Here is a 10,912-nt window from a genome sequence, read left to right as displayed (position 1 = left end):
ACACATGCAGAGGGAGAAGCAGGCTCCCTGCGGGGAGCTCGATGGTGGGAATCGATCCCAGGACCCTGGGATCATGACCTGAACAGAAGGCAGATGCTCAGATGCTGAGCTACCCAAGTGCCCCCAATAAGGGGAGCTTTATGACAGCTCTCTGGGCCTCAGTTTCCCCAGCTGTGCAAGGAGGATGATGGTAGTATTACAAGTCTCTGAGGTTGCTTTGGATGGATTAATAGAAGCAAAGCTGTGTGAGAGCACCTGGCCCAGGCACTCTTACTTCCCGGTAAGTAACATCAGATTCCAGATGTTGGTCGAGGCTGAATAATGCTATCAGGAGCATCGCCAGCCCACCACGCAGCTCCCAAGTGCAGCTCAGAGCTATGGGCCACCAGCCACCCGTTTACGCAGACTCAACCAGTGAGACCCTAGTCGGTTCTCTGCACCAGGCACTGTCCTGTCGGATCCTTCCGAACGCCAGGCAGAGGAGCCTTAGGTCAGAGAGGAGGACCTGGGGCACAGAGAAGTGGGGTCACTCATCCCTGCAAGTGGCAGCATTGAGCCCCGGAACTGTCTCAGCTGTTCCTCTCTGTGAAACAGCCAGGGACTGTGAGTCTCCTGGGGGGGAGGTGGCCCATGGTGGGAGCAGACCTCCCGTGGTGGCCAAGAGCAAGGACTCCTGAGGCATGAGTTTTCCCCTCTGAGTGGCCTCTGGTAGGTGGATTCACAGCTTTGAGGTTCAGTTTCCTGTGAAATGGGGGTGATGCTAGCCCCTCCCTCCAAGAGCCATAGCAAGACTATAACCAGCACCATAAATGGGAATCCTCACTGTGATGAGTTCGCTGTTGAGAAAGGAGTAACAGCCCCCAAAGATGTGCTAATCCTGGTCCCCAGAGCCTGTAGAATTATATGTGGCAAGGGGGCGATTAAGGTTGCTCATCAGCTGACATTATGATAGGGAGGCTAGCCCGGAGTAGATGCAGTGTAACCATAGGACCCTGAGTCGTGGAAGAGGGAGGCGGGGGTGTCGGGCCCAAGGGGAATGCAGCGAGAAAGGCTCCATCTGCCATTGCCAGCTTTGAAGATGGGCAAAGGGCCATGAGCCAAGGCGTGCGGGCGGCCTCCGGAGGCTGGAAAGGGCAGGAAACTCTTAGAGCCTCCAGAAGGAACACAGCCCTGGCCACACCTTGCTTTTAGCCCAGGGCGGCCTCTGATCCCTCACACCGTTAGATGATAACTGTGGCTTTAAGCTGCACACTTGTGGCGATGGCTTATAGCAGCCATGGTCATGCGGGATGCTCCCTCTTGGGAAGGGGACCCATCCCACACCTGCTCACAGTGAGTTGAAAGGCCTAGAATCCTGGTCCTTTAAACCTGAAAAGAGAACTTCAAGATCATGTAGTTCAACATTTCAGAGTGAGATGTCCCCAGAATCAGTCCAGGGCAGGGGATCCACTCCAAAGGGCCACATAGACCCGTCAGGAAATGCCACAGACGGTCCACATCTGAGTAAGTGACAGGGTTCTCAGCTCTTGGATGCTCTGAGAAGGTCAAAGGCAAAGAGCAGAAAAGGATGACCGACTTTAACTCAGCACTTCCAGAGACGATGTACCACAAAATACACCCCACCCCACCCCGCCCCGGCCCAGAACACCTATTGGCAACTCACAAAGCATGTGTTTAGTGCAAGGGTGACCTCATCAGATCGATCTGTGTGACAAATGGAGAAACTAGAGCCCAAAGAGGTAGCAAGTGCAGCTGCGAAGCGCTGCGTCTTGGTGGGAAGGACGTAGGCGTTGGAAGCCGGGAGAGCCGGTCTGCGGCCTGGCTCTGTGGGAAGCAGCTGCATGACCTGGGGAGGTCACGTCGCCTCTCAGAGCCTCCATTTCCTAGTGGGTAACACGGAGATAAAAGTGCCTGCTTTGCAGAACACCATGAATGGCTGTCTTAGTCCGTTCGGGCTGCTAAAACAAGCTACTATAGACTGGCTGGCTTATAAACAACGGAACTTTATTTCTCGCCGTCCTGGAGGCTGGAAGTCTGAGGCCAGGGGGTGGCACAAGGCCTCTGTGGGGGCCTCTTCTGGGCTCTGCCCTCACGTGGGGGAGCAGGGCTGGCGAGCTCTTTTATAAAGACACTCACCCAGCCACCTGGGTGGCTCAGTGTTGCGCATCTGCCTTCCACTCAGGGTGTGATCCCGGGGTCCTGGGATCGAGTCCCGCATAGGGGGCTCCCCGCAGGGAGTCTGCTTCTCCCTCTGCCTGTGTCTCTGCCTCTCTCTCTCTCTGTCTCTCATGAATAAATAAATAAAATCTTTTTAAAAAATTAAAAAATAAAGGCACTCACCCCCTTCTGGAGGATTAGGCTCCACCCCATGACCTGATCTCCCCCCCAAAGGCCCCGCCTTCTAATACCATCACTCAGGGGGGGGTTAGGATTTCAACACTGGAATCCTCATTCCATACAAGGATCCGCGGCGGTGGCTGGCACGCACATGGTAGTTAGGGAAGAGTAAATATTACTGTTTGTATTAGTTTCCTATTGTTGCCATAACAAATCACCACCAACTTAATGGCTTCAAACACGAATTTATTATCTTGCGTTTCTAGAGGTCAGTCGTCCTAAAATCAAGATGTCGGTAGGGCTCATTCCTTCTGGAGGCTCCAAGGAGAATCTTTCCTTGCCTTTTTCAGGTTCTAGAAGCTGCCCATGTTCCTCGGCGCACATCCCTGTGGCCCCTTTGTCCTGTCACCTCTCTTGACCTTGACCCTCCTGCCTCCATCCCCTCAGGACCCTTGTGGCTACACTGGGCCCACCTGGATAATGCAAGACAGTCTCTGGACCTCATGGTTCTTCAGAAAGGCTGCAGAGTCCCATTTAGCATGGAAGGTGATGTATTCACAGGGTCCAGGGATGAGGACGTGAACAGCATGGGGGCCGTTACTCAGCTGACCACTCTACTCTTCCCTGGCCCTCCATTCCTCCTGCTGCCATGGGTTCTCTCTCTTCCCCTCCAGCCTGGACACCAAAGGGGTGATTGGGTTCTCCTTTAGGGTTCAAGTTGGGTCACAGGGAAGAGAAAGTTTGTGTCTCCCCAAACACCCCTCATCACCCCCAGACCACATAGGTTGCCATGGGGGCTTCTCGGAAGTCAGTCTGCAGCCAAGGATTCCAGAGAAAACTGATAGATCCATTCACTTGCCAGATATCAGAGTGCCTGCCACATGCCTGGCCGGTCTCGTCTCTGTGGGCACGGCTGTGGACCGGAGAGACTGGCCTTGCTCTCAAGGACTGACCGCCTTATGGGGAAGAAAGTCAGTCAGGGGAGAGATGGCATCATAGGCACTAGACCAAAACAAGATGGCAGGTATGGAGATGGAGGGTGGCAAAGGGGTGGCCAGTAGCCACGCTGAGCTGGGGAGGTGGGAGGAACTGAAGCTGAATCCTGGGGTTCTAGATTCAACAACGGGGTAGATGGTGGTGTCACTTTCTGGGACGGGTTCACAGGAGAAGAACATTTTTCAGGCATTGGGGAGACGATGAATTCCATGCTGGGTATGCCAGGATGACAGCATGGAGGGTCTAAGCTATATCCACATGGGGTGTCAGTGGTAAGGGGAGATCTGAGCTGGAGCAAACGGACACAGGCATTATTGGTCTCAGGATGGGAATCAAGGCTGTGGGGACCCCATGAGTGAGAAGATGTGCCTGGGGAGCCTCTGTTTTAGCTGTAGGGGAAGAGGGCCCAGTGGGTGGGATGGGAGTGGGGGAAACCAGTAGCATGGGTGTCCTGAAAACCCAGGGGAAGGGGACAGGTTCATGTGGCAGAGAGAACTGGACAGTGCCAAATGCTGCAGAGAAGTCCAGGAAGAAAAGGCTGGAGAAGGATCCATCTGATTCAGCCTGAGAAGGGCGCTGGTAGCCTTGGTCTCAGCAGTGTGGTGGGGGCAGAGGCCGTAGGGCAGCAGCTGAGGAGAGAGCAGGAGAGGAGATGAGAACACACGTTAAAGTCAGACCCTTGGCTGAGGTTGGGGGGTGGGGGTAGAAGAGAGATAGGCCAGTGGCAGGAGGCAGCGGTGGGGTGAAGGGTTTTTCTGTTGTTGTTTTTTTTTAAGATTTTATTTACTTATTCATGAGAGACACACACACACACACAGAGAGAGAGAGAGAGAGAGAGAGAGAAAGAGGCAGAGACAGAGGCGGAGGGCAAAGCAGGCTCCACGCAGGGAGCCCGACGTGGGACTTGATCCCGGGACCCCAGGATAAGGCCCCAGGCTGAAGGCAGCGCTAAACCGCCGAGCCACCCGGGCTGCCCTCTGTTTTTGTTTCTGGTTTGACAAGGGGCCACCTAGCACGTTCATACGTGGATTGCCGGAAGCCAGAAGAGAGAGTGTGAGGATAAAGGGGAGGGTTTGGCCCCAAGTGAGGGAGGTGGAAGGAGGTAGGGGGCAGCCCTCCCGGAGGAGGGACCCAGGCAGGTGCAGGGAAGCCCGTGGGCTTGTAGCCGGCGGGGAATCCTTGGAGGGGGCCTGTGTGCAGCAAACACATCGTCACGGGACCCCAAGAGCCCCGTAAAGCGGTCATCCCAGGGCTTCAAATCTAAGAGTGACTGGGTCTGACTTGAACTTTGGAGCTAGTGCCTGGCAGCTGATGAATGTGGAGGGGGCATGAGGGCCGGTCATGAGGCAGATGTGCAGCCCCATCAGCCTGTTAGGAGCTGGGTTCACACCCAGATGCTGGTGGAAATGTCTCTCATGAGACAAGATGCAGAATATCCTGAGAGGCAGTTTGTTTTGAGATTAAAAAGCACAAATTCTAGGGGATGGACTGGGCTTGGACACTGACTCCCTTCCCACAAGCTGTGTGACCCCGGGCTGGTGATTAGACCTCTCTGGGGCATTAGTTATTCATTGCCGTATAAGCAATTGCCTCAAAACTCAGCAGCTAAGGGGCACCTGGGTGGGTTGGTTGGTTAAGCATCTGCCTGCGGCCCAGGTCATGGTCCTGGGGTCCTAGGATTGAGCCCCACGTATGGCTCCCTGCTCAACGGGGAGCCTGCTTCTCCCTCTCCCTCAGCACCAGCCCCACCACCATTCTCTCTCTCTCTCTCTCTCTCTCTCTCCTCTCTCAAATAAATTAAAAAAAAAAATCTTAGCAACTTCAATCAACACGTTTATCATCCTATAGTTTGAGTGTGGGGTATCCAGGAGCAGCTTTGCTGGGCCCCCTGCTCAGGGTTGATCATGAGGCTGTGATCAAGGTGTCTGCAGAGTCAGAGTCCCTAGAGTCCCAAGAGGCACAATCCTCCACTGTTGGCAGGGTTCAGTTCAGTTCCTGGGGTGGGGGGTGGGGGCTGTGGAGGGATCAGTTTTTCACTGAGGCCAGAAGCCACTCTGAGTTCCACGCAAGGTGTGTCAAGCAGGCAGGTAGATAGTTGAGTCTGGAGTCCAGGGACAGGGGATCCACGCAGGTACATGAATTGGAGAGTCCTGTGCATGTAAGTGGTATTTAAAACCACGCAATTGGGCAGCCCGGGTGGCTCAGCGGTTTAGCGCTGCCTTCGGCCCAGAGTGTGATCCTAGAGTCCAGGGATCAAGTCCCACGTCAGGCAGCATGGAGCCTGCTTCTCCCTCTGCCCCCCGCTCCCTGCTCTCTCTCTGTCATAAATAAATAAATAAATAAATAAATAAATAAATAAATAAATAAATAAATAAATAAATAAATAAATAAATAAAATCTTTAAAAAATAATAAAACCATGAAGTTGGATAAGGTCACCAAGGAAATGTGTGCACATAGAATGGGGTCCAAGGGCTGAGCCTGGGGGTGTTCTCATGTTGGGGAGATGAGAAAGAGGCAGCAAAGGACAGAGGAGGGTGGGGAACCCAGCGGAAGCCCCGTAAAGCAAACAGCAAACAGAATCCGTGTTCAGGACCCATCCAAGTGGATGGTGCTGGGCAGGTGGCCACTGTGTTCAAGGTCAACCTGGGGGTCGTTGGTGACTTTGACCAGGTGGTGTCAGTGCTGTCAACGCTGATGAGAGTGAGCTCAAGAATGGCGGGAGGGATGTGGGAGAAAGCCGATATGCACGGTGTTTCAAGGAGTTCTGCTGTGGAGGAAAAGAGAGAAATAAGGCAAGAGCTGAATGAGGTTGTAAAGCCAATCATCATTTTTAAGGGAGGAGAAGTGATTGCGTGTTTGTATTCTGATCAGAATTATCTGGGATAAAGGAAAATTGATGGGGCCGAAGTCATGAGAGTGCTGGGTGATGTCTTGGGAAGGTGGGAGGGAGCAGAGGCCTGGTCTGGCATTTGTGCTTTGCTGGAGCTCACTCATGGGTGCAGGCACGGAGGAAACAGAGCTGGATTTAACCCGCGTGGGCGAGACGATGATGATGCTTGGCTGTGGGATTGGAGAAGGAGGAGGCAGGTGAAGGCAAAGGCAAGAGGGAAAAGTTGGAGGGGCAAAGGATTGTAGGTGGCAGGTGGGATGTAGGATTATTGGGGTCAGGTGCTGGAGAGGGAGGAGTCTGGATCGGAGTGGGGTACTTGAAGTTGATTAGAGGGAGGAGCTACAGTTACTGGTGCTCAGGGTCAGGGTGATGGTTCTGTGTGGCGGCCCAGGACCTTGTTAGAAGCACAGATTCTCTGATCCCGCCCCAGACCTGCTGCCTCAGACTTTCTGGGGCTAGAACCAGCGATCTAGTGTTTGAACTGGCTCCCGGGTTTTATGATCCACATGACGATTTGAGCCACAGCTCTAGGGTATGATGGCTAAAGGAGGGGACAAGTCACGGGACCAGAAGAATTTAGGAAACTGAGAAGTCAAGTTGAGGAAAGGATCCTTTGACGGACGATGCAATTGCCAAAAATTAAGCCAAGAGTAGAAGCTGAAGAAGTGCTCCGACCCAGGAGCTCAAGTCACCAAGAAATGAGGACATTGGCCAGGGGGTGAAGAACAGCCTAGAGCAAGGAAGGCGCCTACAGGCAGAGCCTGGTGATTTACAGACTGTGGGGAGCACAGTGGGCAGGAGAACAGGCCCCCAACGTCCACCTCGCAATCCCCAGTACTTGTGGATGTCACCGTGCCCTCTGCAGGTGTGAGTGCTACTCTCGGGCTGGATTGCATTCTCCAGGTGAGCCCAGTGCAATCACAAGGTCCTTAAAGAGGAAGGCCGAGGGCAGGTGTGAGGGGTGCCATCGCCGGCCTTGAAGATGGGGGCCCCAGGCCAGGGGGCTGATTCTCCCCTGGAGCCTCCAGAAAGGACGAGACCCCATGGACACCTTGGTTTAGAGACCATTTTGGATTTCTGACTCCGAAATCATAAGTTAATGAATTTGTGTCGTGTCAAGCTACTGGGTTTGTGATGATTTGTCACGGGTCTCCGAGGAAAACGGGGGCCTCGGTGGTGTGGCATCTTCAGTTAGAGCAAAATCAGCGGGCGCGCATTGGCCGGAAGAGCAAGGATGTGGGGATTTTGTCTGTGGCTGGCCATGAGAGGCAGAGGGCGAAGCAGCAGCAGTGTCTTCGGGAGCTGGGGGGGCAAAATGGGTGTGCAGAGCCTCATGGGGACGAGCAAGTGGGAGATAACGGAGGCTGGCTTGCATCCGACGTGAATAGGGATGAAGGACAAAAAAAAAAAAATCAGCGCTGAGGATGAGGCCAGGGCAGTGGGAGATGGGGAGGAGGGCCTGGGATCCCTCTTCACAATGCTCAGAGCGGGCCTGGACCCACTCAGGCAGTGTTGTTCCCTGCCGGGGCCCCGGGGAGGTGTCCAGGGGGTAGGTAGGCTTGAGAAAGATGTTCCACAAGGCTCATGCCTGGAGGAATCCCTGGCACCTCTGCACCTGTTGGAGGATGGAGGAGAATGTGGGACCAGGTGTGCCCAGTACAGGTGTATCTAGGGAGGACCAGGCCGAGAGGAGCCACAGCCACGCATGTTTGTACAATCTCAGGTGGCAAGGAGGACACTCTGGCTGCGCCTTTTGCCCGCTTCAGACATTCCCATAACTCACCTTGTTGAACAGCTTCCCCAGAGAAGTGGTGTTTCACATTTGGCTTGTAAACGGCAGTTGGCCAGCCGCCCTGCTCTTACCTGTCCCCGAGGAGCTGTTGAGTCACAGCAGCAAGCATTTTACAGGCAAGAGGGCCACGGGTGACTGCAGGATGCCAGAAGGCAGATAATAGCCTGGCAGGCTCCAGGATTCTGGGGAATAATGGCCTTTATTGGCTTCTGCAGCAAGGAGAACTGGCTCTTTCTAGAAGACGGGCTGGAATACACTGATGTGTAATTAGAAGTGAACAAACCGAGCCATGTGGGACAGAAGAAAGGTCTCTCTTGAGTCAGATGTTTGGCTTTTAAAAATGTATTAAATAGTAGGAAACAATTAATTTTTCATGTGTTCCAGACAAGTCCGATGTTCTCAATGTCACTTGCATATGTGAAATTGAGCCACGTTTATTCATTGAGCTCGCCGCTCCAGAGAGCCTACTGTGTGCAGGATCTAGGTGTGTGGCTTTGAGCAAAGACCATCCCTCTCTTTACCCTCATGGAATTGACAGGTGTAAGAGCTAGACCGTGAGCAAACAAGCAAGTGGTTATTCAAGCAAGAGCGTGCGTGGCTTGTGACGCCTGTATGTGTCAATCCCGCATTACCTGGTGGTCGGGGAAGTCCTCGGAGGATGAGCTGTTCGATCAGAGACCTGAACAAGGGAGAGCCAGGTCCACGAACCTCTGGGGTCAGAGCATTTGAGATCCTGGGAGAGCAGAGAAAGAGGCTGGGAAAAAGGTTTTCGTCTGTGCAAAGACCAGAGGAGAGACTGAAGCTTTAGCCAGAGGCGAGTCTGGAGAAGTGGTTGGCAGGGAAGATCACTGGAAGTCTTGCCTGCAATCTGGATCATTCTAAATGCACAGGGAAGAGCTTGGTCCTGTGACTGGCAGGACACCAAGGCTCTTGCAGGGTCTCAGATCCAAGTGGTTGAGATGCCTGCTCCAGGTTTGAAGTTAAAATAAAGAAGTGATGTCAGCAAAATGGCAAAAGCAGCTCTTTTTATCCTCCTCCTCCTACAGAGCCTTGATTTCCTCCCCCGCCCCAAGCAGAGCAGTGATCTCCAGCCCCCCCCCCCGCCCAGCTTTATCGAAGTGTAACCGACAATAAAGGTATAACATATTTAAAGTGTACCTCATGGTGAGCTGATATAAGGTATATACATTGTAAAAGGACTTCTCCCCCTTCTAGTTAATCCATCACTTCACATATTGACCTTTTCATGTGTGTGAGAACATTAGGTTGTCCTCGTAGCAAATTGCAGTTATACAACAGTGTTATCAACCATCATCCCCATGTTGTATGCTAGATCCTCAGAACTAATGTACAGAACATGTATGTTCTGAGGATCTAACACTGAAGGTCTGTACCCTTTTACCAACCTCTCCGTATTTTTCCCGGCCCCTGGGAACCTAACCACTTTTCTACTGACTGTTGGAGCTGGACTTTATTATTTTTTTTTTCTTAGATTCCACATAGAAATGAAACCACGTAGTATTTGTCTTTCCGAGTCTGGCCAACTTCACTTAGCATGACACCGTCCAGGTCCATGTTGCTGCAAATAGCAGGATGTCTTTCCTTCTCGTGGCTGGATGATCTTCCACTATGTGTACATACCACGTCTTCCTTGTCCGTTCATCCACTGACAGCTGCTTATGCGGTTTCTGCATCTTAGCTTCTAGGAAGATTGCTGCAGTGAACGTGGGAGTGTAGGTCTCTCATTTCCTTTGGATCCATACCCAGAAGGCGGGTGGCTGGGTCATCTGGGAGTTCTATATTTAAGTTTTCAAGGAACCTCCATACTGGAGGTACTAGTGGCTACACCAGCGTACATCCCCACCAACAGTGTTTAAAATTTCCCTTCCCTTCCTCACCAGTGCTTCTCTCTTGGTTTGTTTGTTGCTAACTGCCATCCTAACAGGTACGAAGTGAGATCTCATTGTGGTTATGAGTTGCATTTCCCTGATGGTGAGCGATGCCGAGCACCTTCTCACATACCTGTTGGCCAGTTGTGTGTGTTCTTTGGAAAAATGCCTTAGTTACTCTGCCCATTTTTGAAATTGGATTGTTTCGTTGTTTATTGAGCTATGAGTTCTTTAGTATTTTGACTATTAACCCTTACTAGATTCGCAAGTATTTTCTCCCATTCTGTAAGTTGCCTTTTCATTGTGTCGATGGTTTCCTTTGTTGTGGTTGATGGTTTCCATTTGTTTTTGTCTTTTTTTTTTTTTTCCTTTTGTGTTTGTTCCCTGGGCTTTTGGTGTCCAATGATGAAAATCATCATGAAGACTGAGGTCCAGGAGCTTACTGCCTATATATTCTTCTAGGAGTTCCATGGCCTTATATTAAGTCTCTAGTCCATTTTTAATTGATTTTTGTGTATAAGATATGGGTCAAGTTTCATTCTTTTGCATGTGGCTGTCTAGTTTTTCCAGCACCATTTATTGAAGAGACTATCCTTTCCCTGTTGTATATACTTGGCTCCTTTGTTGTAAATTAGGCAGCCATATATGCATCGCTTTATTTCTGGACTCTTGTCTATTCCATTGATCTGTATGTCTCTTTTTGCCCGTACCACACTGTTTTGATTACTATAGCGTTGTGATGCAATTTAAAATCGAGAAGTGTGATACCTACAGCTTTGTTCATCTTTCTCAAGATTGCTGTGGATATCTGGAGTCTTCTATGGCTCCATACAAATCTTGGGATTCTTTTCATTTCTGTGAAAATACCGTTGGAATTTTGATAGGGCTAAAATCTGTAGATGGCTTCAGGTAGAATGGACTTGGGATATTGTTCTATTTATTTGTGTCCTCTTCAAATTCTTTCATCAGTAACTTATAGTTTTCAGTGTACAGATCTTTCACCTCC

This window comes from Vulpes vulpes, chromosome 14 (genome assembly GCF_048418805.1).
Source record: "Vulpes vulpes isolate BD-2025 chromosome 14, VulVul3, whole genome shotgun sequence".
Lineage (NCBI taxonomy): Eukaryota > Metazoa > Chordata > Mammalia > Carnivora > Canidae > Vulpes > Vulpes vulpes.
Note: the sequence above shows the minus strand (reverse complement) of the source record.